Source organism: Gopherus flavomarginatus, chromosome 4 (genome assembly GCF_025201925.1).
Source record: "Gopherus flavomarginatus isolate rGopFla2 chromosome 4, rGopFla2.mat.asm, whole genome shotgun sequence".
NCBI lineage: Eukaryota > Metazoa > Chordata > Testudines > Testudinidae > Gopherus > Gopherus flavomarginatus.
The window spans coordinates 70,168,539-70,184,912 of record NC_066620.1 but is presented as its reverse complement, the minus strand read 5'-3'; the positions used below and the strand labels follow the sequence as shown (position 1 = coordinate 70,184,912).

Sequence of the window (16,374 nt, the reverse complement as noted above, 5' to 3'; positions counted from 1 at the left end):
GAAGTCAGTGTAGATGATCTGAACATATGACAAATGAGAGGCTTATTCTGCCTCCGATTGGACATCAATAACTGTCATCGCCAAACCTGATGGCTTCCTGATCACACGACCACTTCTTGTTCCCAAAACAACAGCTGCTCTCCATAGCTCAGGGGGTTAGAGCAGTGGTCAGGGGATACATGGGTGCTAATCTCATGTGTGAGGGGGTAGCCATCTTGGACTCTTCGCACTGGTGGCTTGTCTCCCTTCCACAGTGGCTATAGAGGTGCATCTACCACATGGAACCTGTGTCAGATGTGTTGCTTTTTCATTTTCAGTTCCTGGGGTGAAGGGAAATCAATGGAGTTAGGCACCTGATAAGATTTTCAGAAGTACCTAGTTGCCTATTTGCATCTTTAAAAATCTGGCCCTAAGGTCCTTTTGCCCAGGAGTATCTGAACAGATAAGCCTCATAAACCATCATGAGGTGTATTGTGATATTCTAACAGCTTTTCTTTTTACTATTTGAATTGATTTTTCTGTTAAACCATTTGAATTTGCATCTTAAAGGTTAGATGTGGTGTGCCCAAATGGATATATCACAGAAAAAATTGCTGAAATTAGCCGCTAATGAATTCTGGGCCATTATTTGCTAGTAACTCATTTGGAATATTTTGATGAGTAACCAATGTTATATTGATCTGTTGCACAACAGTACAATTTCAACAAAAATTAGAATAGTGATCTACTAATCAAAGGTAATCTTTTGTTTTTGAATTCAAATAAATCTGCACCATCCTTGGACCAAGGGCAATCAGGAAGTACACATGGTTTTAGCGTTTCTATTGAATTCTGTTTCCTCTACTTATTTAAGCACTCATCCTTGGCCAAAGCAAAATATCTGGGGCCCTCTTCATATACTTAATAATACTCAGAGGGCACTGTGAATTATGATCACCATTTCTAACCTCATACTTGCAGGGAACTGGGTTTTTCTAGGAATACTCACTCAACTTCTTTGGGTCATTTTGTGTTTCTCATTTGGTCTTGTCATATTTTGTTTTGGAAATGACTTAATTACATTTGTTATGTGAAAACTGAATAAAGTCCAAGCCAGTACTATATAAACTTGGTGCTTTAAAACAGCCATTTTCACAAAGATGAAAACAATCATGAGCCAAATCAGTTGGGAGAAAGAATTTGAACAAAAATACATGAATGCATGAGCCATGGGAATTATTTAAGACCATTTTACTAAAATGCCCAAAAAACACAGTCAAGAAGGAAAGCAGCACTGTTTTTCATTTCTACCTGAAATGCTTTTATGGGCCAAATTCTAATACTCTTGCTCACAAAAAGTAGCACCCAACTCCATGCTATTTGTGAAGTAAGATGCTACTCCAGGTGAGTAAAAGGATCAGAACCTGGCTCTTAAAAAGCAAGTTCTGGTTTTTTTAAATTTAGCTCACAATTAACCAGTCTGGTATTTGTGATCCTCGGACCTACTCAATGTATTTCAGTCTTCTAGCTGTAGTCCTTTTCTGACCAAACAAACTCACAAGTCTCAACTTTAGTGTTGCTGAAATGCTGAAACTAAAAAAAAGGGACCAAATCATCAGTAAAGTTTTCCCAAAGAGCAAAACTTGATAGGTCTGACAGACTGGTGGGTACATTTTAATTTCATCTTGAGAAATCCCTACCAACAAAAAAAAAAAAGTGGGAGGGAGCAGAAATTTAAAAGAGGACTGCCTAATTCAGCAGCTAAATCAGTGTAAGAAGCTCTGCGTGTATGTTGAGGGGGGTAAGACAGAGAGCAAGTGAGTGAGTGTTATGTGCCTTTGGAAGTGCTGGGAGCTTGATGGGAATGTTTGATTAGCTCCACTCAAAAAAGAAAAGGTGCCCAGGCCTCCTTTTCCTGCCTGTTTCTGATTCTTTAGACTAACGTTGACTGAAGTTTGTGGTGCAGAAAAACTTGGAAAAAATACCACATTCATACTGTGAGGAGAAAGGGAATACACCTCAGGCAAGGTAATTCTGATGCTATTCCTGTGTTCTATAGCTCTTTTTATGGGGAGGGGAAAATTGTTTGCTTGTTTTGTTGGTATGGAATTAAATACATTTAGAAAACTACAGAGGGTTTTTTTGTCTAAACTTTTACACTGAATTCATGTTACGAAAGGTCCTAAAAGGGAAGTAGAATCTATACAGTGAAACTGTTCTATATATCATATATACTTTAGAAATTATTAAACCATTCCTCTTAAACTGTATACACATACAGCCTCAGCAATAAAGGCTTAATGATTTCATTAAATAGTTGTGCATATTATGCGTCTGTGCACACACACAAATAGATCAATACAGTTGAAAGAAACTGCAAATTGTGCAGTGTTCTTTGTATACTACTTTTAAACTATATTCACTGTCAATTCTATTTTGTCATTTTTCTCTGTGCTCAATAATGTGTGAATAAGTTGTGTACAGGAAGGATGAGTGGTAGCATTAATTAACATGAAGGTAACACTTAGGAATACAAATCACTATGATATTGTATTTTAAATGAAATTGTTTCACTGCAGCAGATAGTACTGAATCCCCTGGTAGATGGATGTGTATACAGTAGAGTTGCTACACACTATATATTCTTTGGTGCTGAATGCTTGTTCTGCTGGTGAGACTCCAAAACTGAATAGCATTACTGAACCTGCCGCAGCTGCTCAGCTCTGCACAGAGAGATTGGATTCTTGATAAGTCTTTAAAATGTGATTTGTGTCAGACCAGTACAAACATGAACCAAGTGCCCCCAGGAAACATTTCACAAGGAGAGTTCTGAAGAGTAAGTCAATATACCTCCTAGAAGTTTATGGTAACTACATCACTTTCAGAACCAAAAAGGAATTACAGATCCTCTTTGGGGCAGATTTCTTTTCCCTTCTTCATAATTTCAGAAATGTAACTAATCACTCATGGCAAAAGACCAACATACTCCAGATAAAATGTTGACGGTGTATAGATATGTTACATTGCAGTAAATCAAGAATGAGAGCAAAAAAAGCCTTAAGATTTTCAAATGGAGTTTTACGGTACACTTTGCTCAATAAAAACATCCTGCATTTTACTACACTCCAGCTGCTTGTACTTGTTTATTTTCTATGCATAACGGACCATAACCTGCAGACATTATTCAGAGACTTGTCATTGGAGTTAAAGTAAGGGCTGTAGGAGCTGGCCCTTAATAAGGTGCAAACAGAACTAAAGAAAACTCACTATATTATAATCACATCTTATTTTCTCAGTATTAAATTAGCATCTGATTTTGAAGAAACTTGATTCTCATCCATTTTTATCTGATCTAGCTAATTGCTTGGCAAGGTTCATATCACCTGAGGTGAAAGAAAACACATACTGCCTTTTTGTGATTCAAAGGCAGGAAAACCCTACAATTTTTTTTAAAAAGTCTCAGTCTTAATATCATCTGAAATTTCATCTTATCACCTTTCAGATGAATTATGTTTTCTTTGCTTTGTTGTTATATGTAAAGATGGTCATTTTGCTTTTAAGGGGGGCGGTTATTATAAGAGGTTTGAAATTATTAAATGCATGAGGTCATATAAAAACACCATTGTCATTTATTATTTCTATCCATTACTTATGAGCATTCATTGCTTTTGTGCTAAAAGTAGCCCTGAAATGTATGTAAATTTGTTTTAAATGCTTGATTGTAGCTGGCCCTACAAAGGTGCTTAAGGAGAGGGGTGGCTTTAGACTTCCTCACCCTCCCATTATAGCCTCTATGCCTAAAAACCAATCCCTGAGAGAAAGCATGATCCAGTGGATAAGGTGCTAACATGGGATTCCATGAGAGTCCCTGCTCTACCACAGATTTCCCGTGGGGCCTTAGGCAAGACACTTAAGGTGAAATCATGGTCCTATTCAAGTCCGCTCCACATCTGGAGCACCCACAGAAAAAAGTTAGTGGGTGCTTAGCACCCACTGTCAGTGAGCTCCCCCCCAGCACCTCCCATCCGCCAGCAGCCCTTGGGGGAGGTGATCAGATGGGCAAAGGGCCTGGGGCAGGGTGGGGGTTTGAGCAGCCCTGGGGCCTGAAGGAACCTGGTGCCTGTGCCAACACAGGTGTTTTGAGACTAACCACATTGAAGACTATGAGGTGCTCTTGGTCACGAGGGCCATATGAGTGCCTGAGAAAGATCAGTTGGGGTATGTAGGCACTAGTAATGAGTTCTAGCTAACAAACGATCCCACCCTTCCTTCCCTGAGCTGAAGCATTTACTGCAGCAAGTGGCAGGGTGATGGATCTGCTGTTCCTGAGAGCCCAAGGAAGTATTCTGGCTGTGTAAGAATTCTGAATCAGCCAGAATTCCTTCTGGGGCCCCTCCAATGTGGGCTGTGGTTTAAAAGGCACATTCTGACCCTAAGAATTTAGGACTGGATTACCAGGTAGGCATGGTTTGATACCTGACATCTATTTTCCTCCCAAACTGAAAAACAGTTTCATCTCTCTAGATTCTACTCTAGGTGCTCATCACTGCAGCATCTCTCTCATTGGTCTGTGGTGGTGGTGAAGAGAGAATATGAAACAAATTTAATAGAATAAAAAGATCCAAGCAGTCAAAAGATAAAATGAAGAGCTTTTTTAAAGGATAAAACTTTGATCCATGGCTTCTGGATATTTAAGAATAATAGTGGTGCTATACATTGTTAATACAGCAGCACCATAGGCAGCTGATGAAACTATAGGCCTAAATTCTCCCATGCTTACGCATGAGTAGTACCTTACTCCATGGTTAGTTCTACTGTCAGTAACTAGTGCTTAATTTGAGTAAGTGGAATAGAATTTGGGACAAAGAATTCCCTATTCTCACTGCCATTGGGACAGAGAAGATATAACTCTCTCTCTCTTCTAATGACCACCCTATCCAAACAACAACTGATTTCTACTATATTTAGAAAATAAATTCTGAGCAAATATCTTGGTTCATTCCTTGATAAAAGATCTCCATCAATCTTGGACCAAGTGCAACAAGGATTCTTTTGCATCCTGTTTCCTTCATTTACTGCATATGTCATACTTGGAAATCTTGGATAACAGCCTCACTCCCACTCCAGCCTCTTTACGCCACATGAAAGGGACAATGTGGCATAAAAGAGCTCTAAAAGCCCAGTGTTCATCAAGAGGGGTATTTCCCCAGTGCAGGCACTGTAGATAGAAGACAGTCACAAGACACTCTCACACGGACACCCTCCAGCATGGGGAGTAGGCAGGGGGGGTGAGACCACAGCACACAGCACTGTAGAGATTCTGGGCACTGCGGTGGCCCATCGGGCAGCCTGACAGTGTAAATTAGAGAGGCCCCTAGGGGTGTCTATGTTATGCCAGGAACATCTCAAATCCCTGAAGTAGCCCAGAATTGGGAGGGTGAAAAGGTGGCTTAAAGCCACCTTAGTCCTGCTTCCTCCTGGGCTGCAATGGTGGCATTAATGTATGGCCAAAATAACACATCAAATTCATGGCCTATGTTCTTGAACTTCTCAATATCTAGATGGGCTGTGTGGGTTATGTTTAGCATTTCTATAGTCTCACTAAGATTTTATGCTTGAAGGTGCGTGTTGTTTTTTTGTGTCTGTATATATAAAACTTTTTTTTGCTGGCCATCCATCTAGAATTATTCTCAAGCTTTTATAAAATTGGGCCTTGTTATTCCTCTGAGTTTGTCAAATTTTGTTTTGCAGTTGTGCCACAATTACTTCAAACCCCTCTCCCTGCAGCTTTTTGCTTGCACTATTACATACGCTCTTGAAACCATTTCTGCTATAAGAAACTCTTTGACATGCTTCTATATCACATTTAATGAGCATTCTGCAGTTGTCTGTAACAGTAATATGGCATCCAACAATTTCCTGGTTGCTTTCTGTCCATCAAACAGATGCATGAAACCGCTCAGAAGGTAACAACTGCCAGTACTTCTTTTTGAGTGTTGGCATTGTTCTATTATGTTTTAATCAGTGCTTTAGAAACCTATGATGCTGGATGATCAACTTGCAGAAAGGACAGCCCTCAGTCCACATGAATTTCTATTGGCTGAGATTTGCTTTTGGTTAATCTCAGACTATTACAATACCAGTGCTTTGATAACATTATTTAAATTCCACAAAACATCTCTCTTGCCCTTCATCCCTGTGCCATTCCACACTATTCTGAAGAAACGTTCAGAGTGGAACTCCCAGCTGTGACAATTTACTTCCACCACATCCAGAACCTTGAAAATCTGAGACATAATAGTTGATATATACCTGTTGGGACAATCCTAAAGGAAAGTCCCTTAAGTGTATTTCTACCACAGGGAGCTTTGAAGGGGCTAAGATTTGCACTGGAGCTTAGGGTTAGGGTTGAAAGCTAGTTTAAAAAAAAAAAAAAACAACCTATGAAAATTTTCAAGTGAAATAAAAACTGTTCCAGTTTTCAGGCCCTGTAAAAGTGTGGACTCACCCCTGCGGCACCTCCTACTGGTCATCCTGGGAATTAGCTCAAATTCCAGCTCAGAGCACCCTCTGCAGGCCAGTGATCTGCCTTGTTTCTTGCTGCAGGCCCCATGTCCCTCCCTGGACCCCAGTGCCCCTTTTACATGGGGTTCTGCCCCCCTGGCAGTGACCCCTTTCTCTCTGGGGTTTCCCCACCCTGGGAACCCTCCACCTTCTATCCCCACTTTGCCTCAGTATAGGCTACTGCCAGTCATTGTCTAGCCCCACACCCTGGGGCAGACTGCAGTATCAGCCACTCATCAGCAGCAAAGGGGTTTGGACCTGCTGCCTTAGCCTACCCCTGGGTTGCACCCTACAATCCCACTACCTCCTAGCCTAATTCTAGGCCGCAGCCTGGGGCTTTCCAGGCAGGCGCTCCCCAGCTCCTCTGCCTTTCCCAAGCCCTGCTTTACTCTAGATACCTTATCAGTTCTATACAGCCAGGCCCTTCTCCCTCTACAAGCAGACTGTCTGGGCTCCTTGCTTCTCTACCCTTATATAAGGGTCTGGGCTCAGTTTGGGGTGTGGCCCCAGCTGCTGCCACTTCCCCAATCAGCCTAGCCTAAAGGCTGCTTTCTCCACCCCCCAGCCCCTTATCCAGGGCTGTTTTAACCCTCTCAGGGCTAGAGCAGAGAGCCACTCTACTACAGGCCCCCTCTCACTCCTGGATAAGGTGGAGAAGGGAGAGAGAAAAAGAAGGGTGAAATATTAAAACAAGAATTGAAAAACCAAAAAATTCTGACCAAAAAGAACATTTCCACAATAATTTTCATTTCAATCAATTTTCAATCTATTTTTCATTTAAAATAGGTTTCAGTGAAAATACTTTGTCTAACTGTAGTTTTCATTTTCACTATTAGTCATAGCATAGTCAAAACCCTTAGTTCATATTCAAAACTGAAAATACTCTTGCTCCTTCAAATTTAGATACAGCTTCCTCAACTATTATCGTAGACAGTACTCATTTTTTCATAGATTCATAGACTCTAGGACTGGAAGGGACCTCGAGAGGGCATCGAGTCCAGTCCCCTGCCCTCATGGCAGGACCAAATACTGTCCAGACCATCCCTAATAGACATTTATCTAACCTACTCTTAAATATCTCCAGAGATGGAGATTCCACACCCTCCCTAGGCAATTTATTCCAGTGTTTAACTACCCTGACAGTTAGGAACTTTTTCCTAATGTCCAACCTAAATTTCCCTTGCTGCAGTTTAAGCCCATTGCTTCTTGTTCTATCATTAGAGGCTAAGGTGAACAAGTTTTCTCCCTCCTCCTGATGACACCCTTTTAGATACCTGAAAACTGCTATCATGTCCCCTCTCAGTCTTCTCTTTTCCAAACTATTTTGGCCTTATTCAAATCTTTTTGGACCTATGCACATCGTTAATCTGCTTGGTTTTATTATCATGATCATATTGTTAACTCATCCAGTTGATGTCTGTGTCTGCTCAGAGACAGACATCAATTTTTATCACCCAGTCAATTTCAGCTTTTTCTTTCTCAAGGCTAATGGAACTTTCCATGATGTACACCTTTTTGGTGGCACATTGAGATGATATCCTTGATGCATCTCATTCTGTTTCTTCAAATTCTTTACATATATCTTCTGCATCCCGTGAAGAGACAAATTATACACCTATTTGATCAATTGCATTTTCAGACTGATCTTCAACCCTTAGCCTTATAATGAAACTCTGTAACATAACAATCGCAATGCTCTTACCTGACAATTAGCTTCTTTTAAAGAAAGTTGTACCATTCCCAAGTGAAATTCTTGCATGAGTCAAACTATTCTTGAAATTTCTGAGGGACTTTTTCTATCCACTTTCAGTTCTTTCATACTCCTACTGGAATGTATTGTGGGTTTCCAGGGGGCCTGTATATTTAGCAGTGTAGAGAATTTTCCCTTCTCCAGTATCACTTGTTTACAGGAAAATTTAGAAGCATTGAAACTGCCTCCTCCATCTCTCTGCCAGGTTCCCTTCGGTGTTCAGGAAACATCATTTGTTCTATTTTTGCCCAAAATGTAGTTTACTTCTGACACCATTTAATAAGGGTGCAACAAGGTCAGAACCCACTGATTTCATTGGCTATTTTACAGCTACCAACCAGCTGAGGTCAATGCATATGTACTGTTCCCCACCACATTCTGCACAATGCATCTGCAGATCTTCCATTGGAAAGCATTGTGAAAGAAGTGCAGATGGTGTAGACAGGAGGGCTTTGGCTTCTTCAGCTATAGGATGCTGTTTTAGGAAAAAGGATTGCTAGGAAGAGATGGAGTCCACCTGAACAAGAAAGGGAAAGCATAGTCACACAGCAAATTGCCTACCTAGTAAGGAGGGCTTTGAACTAAAAAGGTTAATTATGACCAGATGTTTAACACCATTAATATAACAAGGGGGAAGGAACACAAGCCAAAATAGGGAAGGAGTCAGTCCAAGATCTGGTACTATGTAACAATTTCATTAATGACTTGGATAACAAGAGGATAGTATGGTTATAAAATGTGCTGATGACACCAAGCTGGGCAGAGTTGCAAGCACTTTGGAGGACAGGATTAGAATTTAAGAAGTCCTTGACAAATTGGAGAATTGGTCTGAAACAATCAGAAGAAATTCAATACAAAACAAGTGCAAAGTGCTACACTTAGGAAGGAAATGTCAAATGCAAAACTACAAAATGGGGGATAACTGGCTAGGCAGTTGTACTGCTGAAAAGAACTAGGGGTTAGAGTGGATCACAAACTGAGTGTGAGCCAACAAGGGGATGCAGTTGTGAAAAAGGCTAATATTATGGGGTTTACTAAACAGAGTGCTATATGTAAGACATGGGAGGTAATTGTCCCACAGTTCTTAGCTCTGGGGAGGCCTCAGCTGGTGTGGCACACAGAACTGAACACACTACACTTTCTTAAAGTTGTGGATTAATTGGAGAGAGTCCAGAGGAGAGCAACAAAAATGATAATGTTTTTTAAAAAGCCTGCCCTCTGAGGACAGGTTTAAGAAACTAGGTGTTTACTCCTGAGAAAAGAAGGGACCCAATAACAGTCTTCAAATATGTTTTGGGCTATTATGAAAAGGATGGTGATGTATTGTTCTCCATGCTTGCTGAAGGTAGGACAAGTAATAATAGGCTTAATCTGCAGCAAGGGAGATTTCAATTCGTTATTGGGAAAAACTTTCTAACTATAAGCATAGTTAAGTACTGGAATAGATTTCCGGGGGAGATTGCAGAATCCCATCACTAGGGGGTTTTAACAACAGGTTAGACCAACACCTGTTGGGGATAGTCCAGGTATACTTGTCCTGCCTCAGTCCAAGGACTGGGATTAGATCATCTCTCCAGGTCCCTTCCAGCCCTGTATTTCTACAAATTGGCTTTATGTTAAACCACAGGCTGACAAAGCACAAGGTTCTGTGTCCTGGGCAGGCAGATTCTCTTTTCTACTGTCCTTGGAACAATGAGACTACCCGTTTGCCTCCCAAGATACTTTGCTATGAGACGTGGAATTTGGGGGTGTCAAGTTTCAGATTTGGATGCGCTATGGCTGCTATTCAGACTGTTGAAATTAGTATGTAGAAAATTACATAAGGAAACCCAAATATCAGAACTGCCACAGCTGTTTGTCAGGATAAATATTTAAAAGCAAGTTTCAATATCATTTCTATCCAGGTTAGGTTTAATTTTGCAAAACTGAGTTCTGTGATTTTGGTTTGGGGACAAAACTTTGCACCACAAGTTACATGTCCAGTTTTCCTGGTCCCAGATTGGTTGCACTTATCCCTTGCAATAAGAGTAGCTCCACCTCTTGTTTTCAGGTTCCTACAGAGGGAAGATGCTTTGTGTCGAACTCTCCCTCACTATGCAGAAGCAGCAGACTTTAAAAGCTCTTAATGTGCAAAAAGTCAGTAAATCACTATCATCCTGATCCAGAGAGGTGTTAAGAAACTGTAACTCCAATCTGAGGTCAACAGCAGTCATGGGTGCTCATCTCCTCTCAGGATTAGGCCCCATAGTTGTGGAGAGAGGTAGGGACTGAAGGATGTGATTTGGTTTCCATTTTGCTTTTGACAATAACTTTAATATTAATCATTTAATGTTTGGAAAGTGCTTTATGATCCTTAGCTAAAGGATATACAACTTACTCCTGAGGGAATGATACACCAAAAATGTTAAATTATGTACACTATTTTAAAATTCTGAAAATTTTGTTTGTCAATAAATAACTGTGGCTGCAGCATGGCAGTGGAAAGCACAGGCCACTGGTTGCATCGAGATAAGAGTTCACCCTGATGCCCTTATCTCTCTCTCTCTCGCACACACATGCACACACAGGACAGGGACTTAGCGGTGAGGTTGCACCTGACCCTGACACAGTGCAAGGGCTGGGTCTGCCCCAGAAACACCTGGGGGCCCTGCCTCTCTACACCAGGTGTGGGAGGGCAGGCTCAGCCAAGTGTGAAGGGGCTTGGTGTGGGTTGAGAGGTTTCTGTGTGGGACAGTCTGGGTGTGGACAACTGAGTGGGAGATCTGGATGCACAGGAGCTCGTTGGGAGTTCCCGGTGCAGGGGCAATGGGACACTGCAGGGGATCCAGGTGAAGGCGGTTGAGGCTCAGCAGGAGGGTCTGGGTATGGGGAGATGAGGCTCAGTGGGAGGGTCTAGGTGTGCAGGGTTTAGTGGGGGTGGGGTTCCGGGTGCCAGGGGATTGAGGCTTGATGGGGTGGGGGTCGAGGTGCAACTGGATGGAGATGTGTAGGGGGGCTCAGAGGGGTCCAGGTGTAGAGGGTAGGACTTGTCAGGGTGAGGGTTCAATGGGCCTGATTAATGGGAAAGCCCCAGCTGCTGCTGAGGGGATGCCACAGGCAGGGTGCCCACTTCTCACCATGATTCCCCTGTGCCCTTTTCTTCTCTATACCCCTCCCCTCATTCTCACATTCCCCTCCCCCCTGCCCTATTCCACCCCTTTCTTTCCCCACTACCTCTTCCCCCTACCCCCTCTTTCCTCATTTTGCCAAGCCCCCTGTACCCAGCCCCACTGCTAGCACTCACTGTTGCACAGAAAATAGGAAAGTTCCCAGCATACAGAAGGGGAGCACGATTGTCAGTAGGACCCAGGAGGCGGCATTCAGCTGCAGACCAGCAAAGTCCAGACAGCCTCCATCAGCTGGGCAGCTCTGCACTTGCAGAAAAGGTGGGGGGAGCAACATGTAACCCCATTTGCTCCCCATGCCTTGCCTCTCTTTGGAGGGGGCAATCCCCCCCAAAAACTGCACCCATGGTCACCCCCCACACAGCTTCCCTGCCATTTTCTGCAGACAAGCACAGGAATTCTGTGTGGGGGAGAGGTGTCTTCTGTGGGCACACAGTCAAGCAGAATCCCCCAGGAGTTATAACTGCTAAGTATTATCACTAGACAGGCCTAGAGCTTACATGACATGCAACATGGATCTTAAAAAATGGGATCCAGAAAGATCGGACTATCAGCAATTCTTTTTCATAATTCTGGTCAAAACAAGTTCCTGGGGGTGGGGACAGGGAACAAACAAAATAGAGAGAATAGAAAGTAAGCAGCAGCAAAAAAGCATCCTTAAGCAAAATTCCACAGCCCATTCTTCAGAAAGAGCCAACACTGCGCTGATGTCCAGGGCAGGGGCAAATAGCCACTATTCTATTGCCAAGATGTGTGCTTTTGTAGGGCCTAGACAAATACTGTTTTGTGTTCTGCTTCAGAGCCAGCAGACAACATAGGTTAATTATGAATAAACCCTCTTCCCAGAGCTCCTGGTTCCCTACATGATGCTGTTATCCAAACAAAAATGAAAAAGTTCACTGAGAGGAATGGAAAAACCCAATATCTGTCAAATGGAAATAATGCAATTAGTCTGCAAGGAACCATTCTTTCTGGATTCTGAGAGGCTGTCACAAAGCATAAAGGAGAAAAAAAATAAACTGGAGAAGCACTGTCCTTTTAAAGGTGAACTATAAAAATAACATTGAATTTTGTGCTGAGTGTTCCCACTTCAGAACAAACTTTTTTAGCTTAGCTTTTTAAAATTGTTTTTAACCTTCTGTGAATTTCCTCCAATGCGCTCTGATTTCCTAGACTTCCTAGAATACATTATCCTCTGACATTACAAGAAGTCTCCTTAATCAAGAAACCAGTACTTGGCATTAATGGCATTGCTGATTATTGTCCTATCCCTATGGCAGGGCAGCTCTGGAATCTTGTGGATTGCTATGCTTTCCTGAACATCAAATCAGTACAGTTTCTGACCTATATATGTTGGCAACATTAATAATAATATCAACTAAAAGAGACATTGACTTAATAGTAATTTCAAATTTTAAATGGATAATCTCTCCTGCTTTTGATCCAGGTATAATAATAACAAGACCCATGTATCTGTGTCAAGGAGAGAATAAATATCCCGTATCTTCTCTGAAATTCTACTCCTAAACTTTTATGAAGAAAGATGTCAAGCTTTGTGTGGACATGTAAGAAAAATTCATAAAATCATCCCTGAGGTGATCTGCAATTTTTTCCAGGGAATCAAAGCTTTTAACAAATTCTTCACTCTGCAACAAAAATATGTACCTTCAGGGGAAAGTGGACAATACAGCAGTTCTTAGGTTGCAGGCAGTACAATATGATGGGCACTCAGCCCTTTTTTTAATTTCGCATCAAGCTTAAGAAAATGTGTATTGCACTTAAGACAGACAATTACACTTGTTAGAACTGGCTTTTGGATGGAAAATGGAAAACGGTGCATTTTCTAAAAAGAAAAATGGAGACTCATGGAGCCCATGAATTTCATATACTGACCCACATCAGCCCTTGATCACTGGTAAATTGCAAATGTTTCCAATTTCCTTATTTAACCCCTTCACCCTGAATTTCTCTTTCGGGTGGTGGTTGTGGTGGGGAATTAATAGCAGGTTCCCATAGAGGAGGTTTGGGGGTGGATGTGTAGTAGAACTGCTTGTGGGGAAAACACCCCAACCTCTACAACATTTTAAATACTGAGACTTTGAATAGTTGGGAAATTTTATAAGCTGCAGTGTGCAGAGGTAGTGGGGGTTGGTTCATAGTCAACAAGGGTGGAGCCATAGCAGTATGGGTGGGGGTAGGAGAGGGCGGGGCAAGGCAAGTGGCTGGGCACATGAGGGAGTAAGAGTAGTATGGGGTGGCTGACTGGCAAGTGATTAGCAGTGGCAGGTGCATCAACTGGCCTGCATCAGTAACCAGGATAGAGATGTTTGCCAGCTAAGGGGGAATGAAGGTGCATGCTCGAGGGAGGAGACTCTGAGCTGGCTCAGGACAGCAGACGTTGTGCACAGAAAGGTCAGTGGCACAGTAATCAAACAAAACAGGCAGGGCTTCAGAAAGGAGCCCGGAGCTGGAGCGCAGCGCAGCTCCAGAGCAGTGGAGCTGCAGGTTTTTGCCTGGAGCTGGAGCGGAGCCGGAGCACAATGCCAAAGCCCTGCAAACAAGTATAAGATTTGATCTAGCAGCTGTTCCCAACATGCCATCAGAAGTGGCAAATCAAAATTAAATGGTTAAATTAATGTATAAAATAATGTGGGAAGTGATGCAGCCTACTGAATCTTGTGGATTTGGTCACTGGACATTCCCAATGATGTTTTACTTTAAGCAGATGAAGCCCACCAATGTATTTCTTCCTTTGCTGGAAGGAGAGGTCAGGCATTAACATAATTGATAGTTATCTCTTGAAAATTACAATCATTGCAGTTTTATTTAGGGTCTGAGAGGGGCCTGGCAAAATGGGACTAAATATAAAATACACTATAATGTCATATAAATTACCTTCCTTTGAAAAAGCTCCAAAGAAAACAGAGCCTGTTTCACGGCTGTGTTACTCCAGCTTGATGTTGGTTTAACTCCAGGGAGTTATATTGGCATAAAATGAGTAATACAGGCCCACTGGGGTTTTTAGGCTGATCCTAAAGTGCTGGTTTTTAGGTCTGTTTATTATACCTCCATGACCATGGCTATTTTGGACTAAATGCTACATTCAAGTCTTCACACAAATATCTCTGAAGAGCACAGTAAACAATATGTTTTCAGGCCTGCAGTTCATAACTGTATCTGCCATCCTGCAAAACCATCACATCTACATCTCCTGCCTGCTTGTGATGAAGAATACCCCAAAATGGGTGTGGCTGGGCCAAAAGCGGGTGTTTTCAGCACAGGCTAAAAGTTATTTCTATGTCATCATCTGAAAGAGATGAGATATAGATAAAACAGCTAGGTATATAGGTATTGTGGGCAGGATCCTCCAGTCCACTACAGCTGTTTTGCACCACTCAAGTAGTACAAAGAGATCACATTCTGTCCAGAGGAGGCCATCAGAGAATATTAGGCTGGCAAAACTGACAGAGGTGACAGTCACCTCCTACCCCAGCCACATCCCCCTATCTCCACTGTAAGGGATATGTCAGGGAAGGAAGGGCTATGCTGGGGACAGGAAGGTGGTGTGGTGTGGTCAAGCTCTGCTGTACCGGTCTTCCTTTGACATAACTTAGAGCACCAGAGGAGTTTATCTAACTAACTTGTACTGCGTCTGAGTGGCACAGAATCAAAAAGCCATAACCAGCTGCCTGATACTCACTTGACCTGATTAGGGGTAAATACTATTGAGCTTACATAAGGGTTGAGGAATTAGGCCCTGAATGTTGCAATACCTTTTGGTCAGGTATATTGTATTGCTGCTCTGAATGTATATTTTAATTATAACAATCTAAGGATTAAAATAAGGCAGATGAAAAAGATTGCAGATTGACTTTGTTCATTTGGGTTTTTTTAAAATACTTTGGTTCAGTCTCCAAGTAGCATCTGTGGTTTCTAGGACCTTTCTGAAAGTGAGTGTTTTGCTTATGTGGGTCCACACACCCTTTTAGAGATAGGAGCTAAGCACCGATTAAGTCATCAGTTCAGCAAAGCTCTTAAAAACTTGAAACATGTCAGCAGTCCCATTGATTTCTATTGGGAGTACCTTACACGCTTAAAATAAAAGCACATGCTTAACAGGAATGAGATTACCCACATGCTTAAAGTTATGACTGTGCTTAAATCCCTGATCCTGCACCACTACAGTAAATGGGAACTTTGCTTTCAGTGTGTAGGTTTGAATCCCAAATGCTTTAATGAATCAGGGCCTAAAGGAGGGCACCACATGAAGCTGAGTAACCAGAATAAGTGAGGCAAGAGGACAGTCTGACTACGAAGACCATGGTTCCATGAGAAAGATGCATGATTCTTTCGTAGAAAGGCACAGGACATGTATGGACATGGATCTGAAGCCATTTTAGTAGCCCTGATAGTTGATCTCCTGCTTTCAATGCAGGGGCAGCGATAGGGATTTTGCTGCCCCAAGCACGGCAGGCAGGCTGCCTCCGGCAGTTTGTCTGCGGAGGATCCACTGGTCCCGCGGCTTTGGTGGACCTCTCGCGTGCCTGTGGGAGGTCTGCTGAAGCCGCGGACCAGCAGACCCTCTGCAGGCAAGCCGCCAAAGGCAGCCTGCCTGCCACCCTCGCAGTGCTGGCAGAGCATCCCCCACGGCTTGCTGCCCCAAGCACGCGCTTGGCATGCTGGGGCCTGGAGCCGCCCGTTTCAATGGATAGATAGCAGACATCTATTCTCATCCTTCTAGACCTCTCTGCAGCATTCAATACTATTAACCATAAGAAACTGCTTTCTCACCTAAGAAAGGTGACAGAGGTCCAGGAGACTGCACTAGATGGTCCAAGACCTTCTTGGTGGGATGCATTCAACGACTAATAACTGAAAACTGCACCTTTATTGCTAGACGTGTGCAGCCATAGGTGA

At 42.5% G+C, this 16,374-nt stretch overlaps 1 protein-coding gene across 1 annotated transcript in view; it reads left to right on the top strand.

Annotated features, from left to right (window-relative positions):
• The first annotated feature begins 1,796 nt into the window (after nucleotides 1-1,796).
• The window catches only part of VIT (vitrin), an 87,071-nt gene continuing 72,493 nt past the window's right edge, over nucleotides 1,797-16,374 (top strand). Inside the window, exon 1 of the mRNA XM_050950298.1 lies at nucleotides 1,797-2,007. The gene's annotated coding sequence lies outside the window, so the exon portion shown is untranslated. The remainder of the gene's footprint in view (nucleotides 2,008-16,374) is intronic.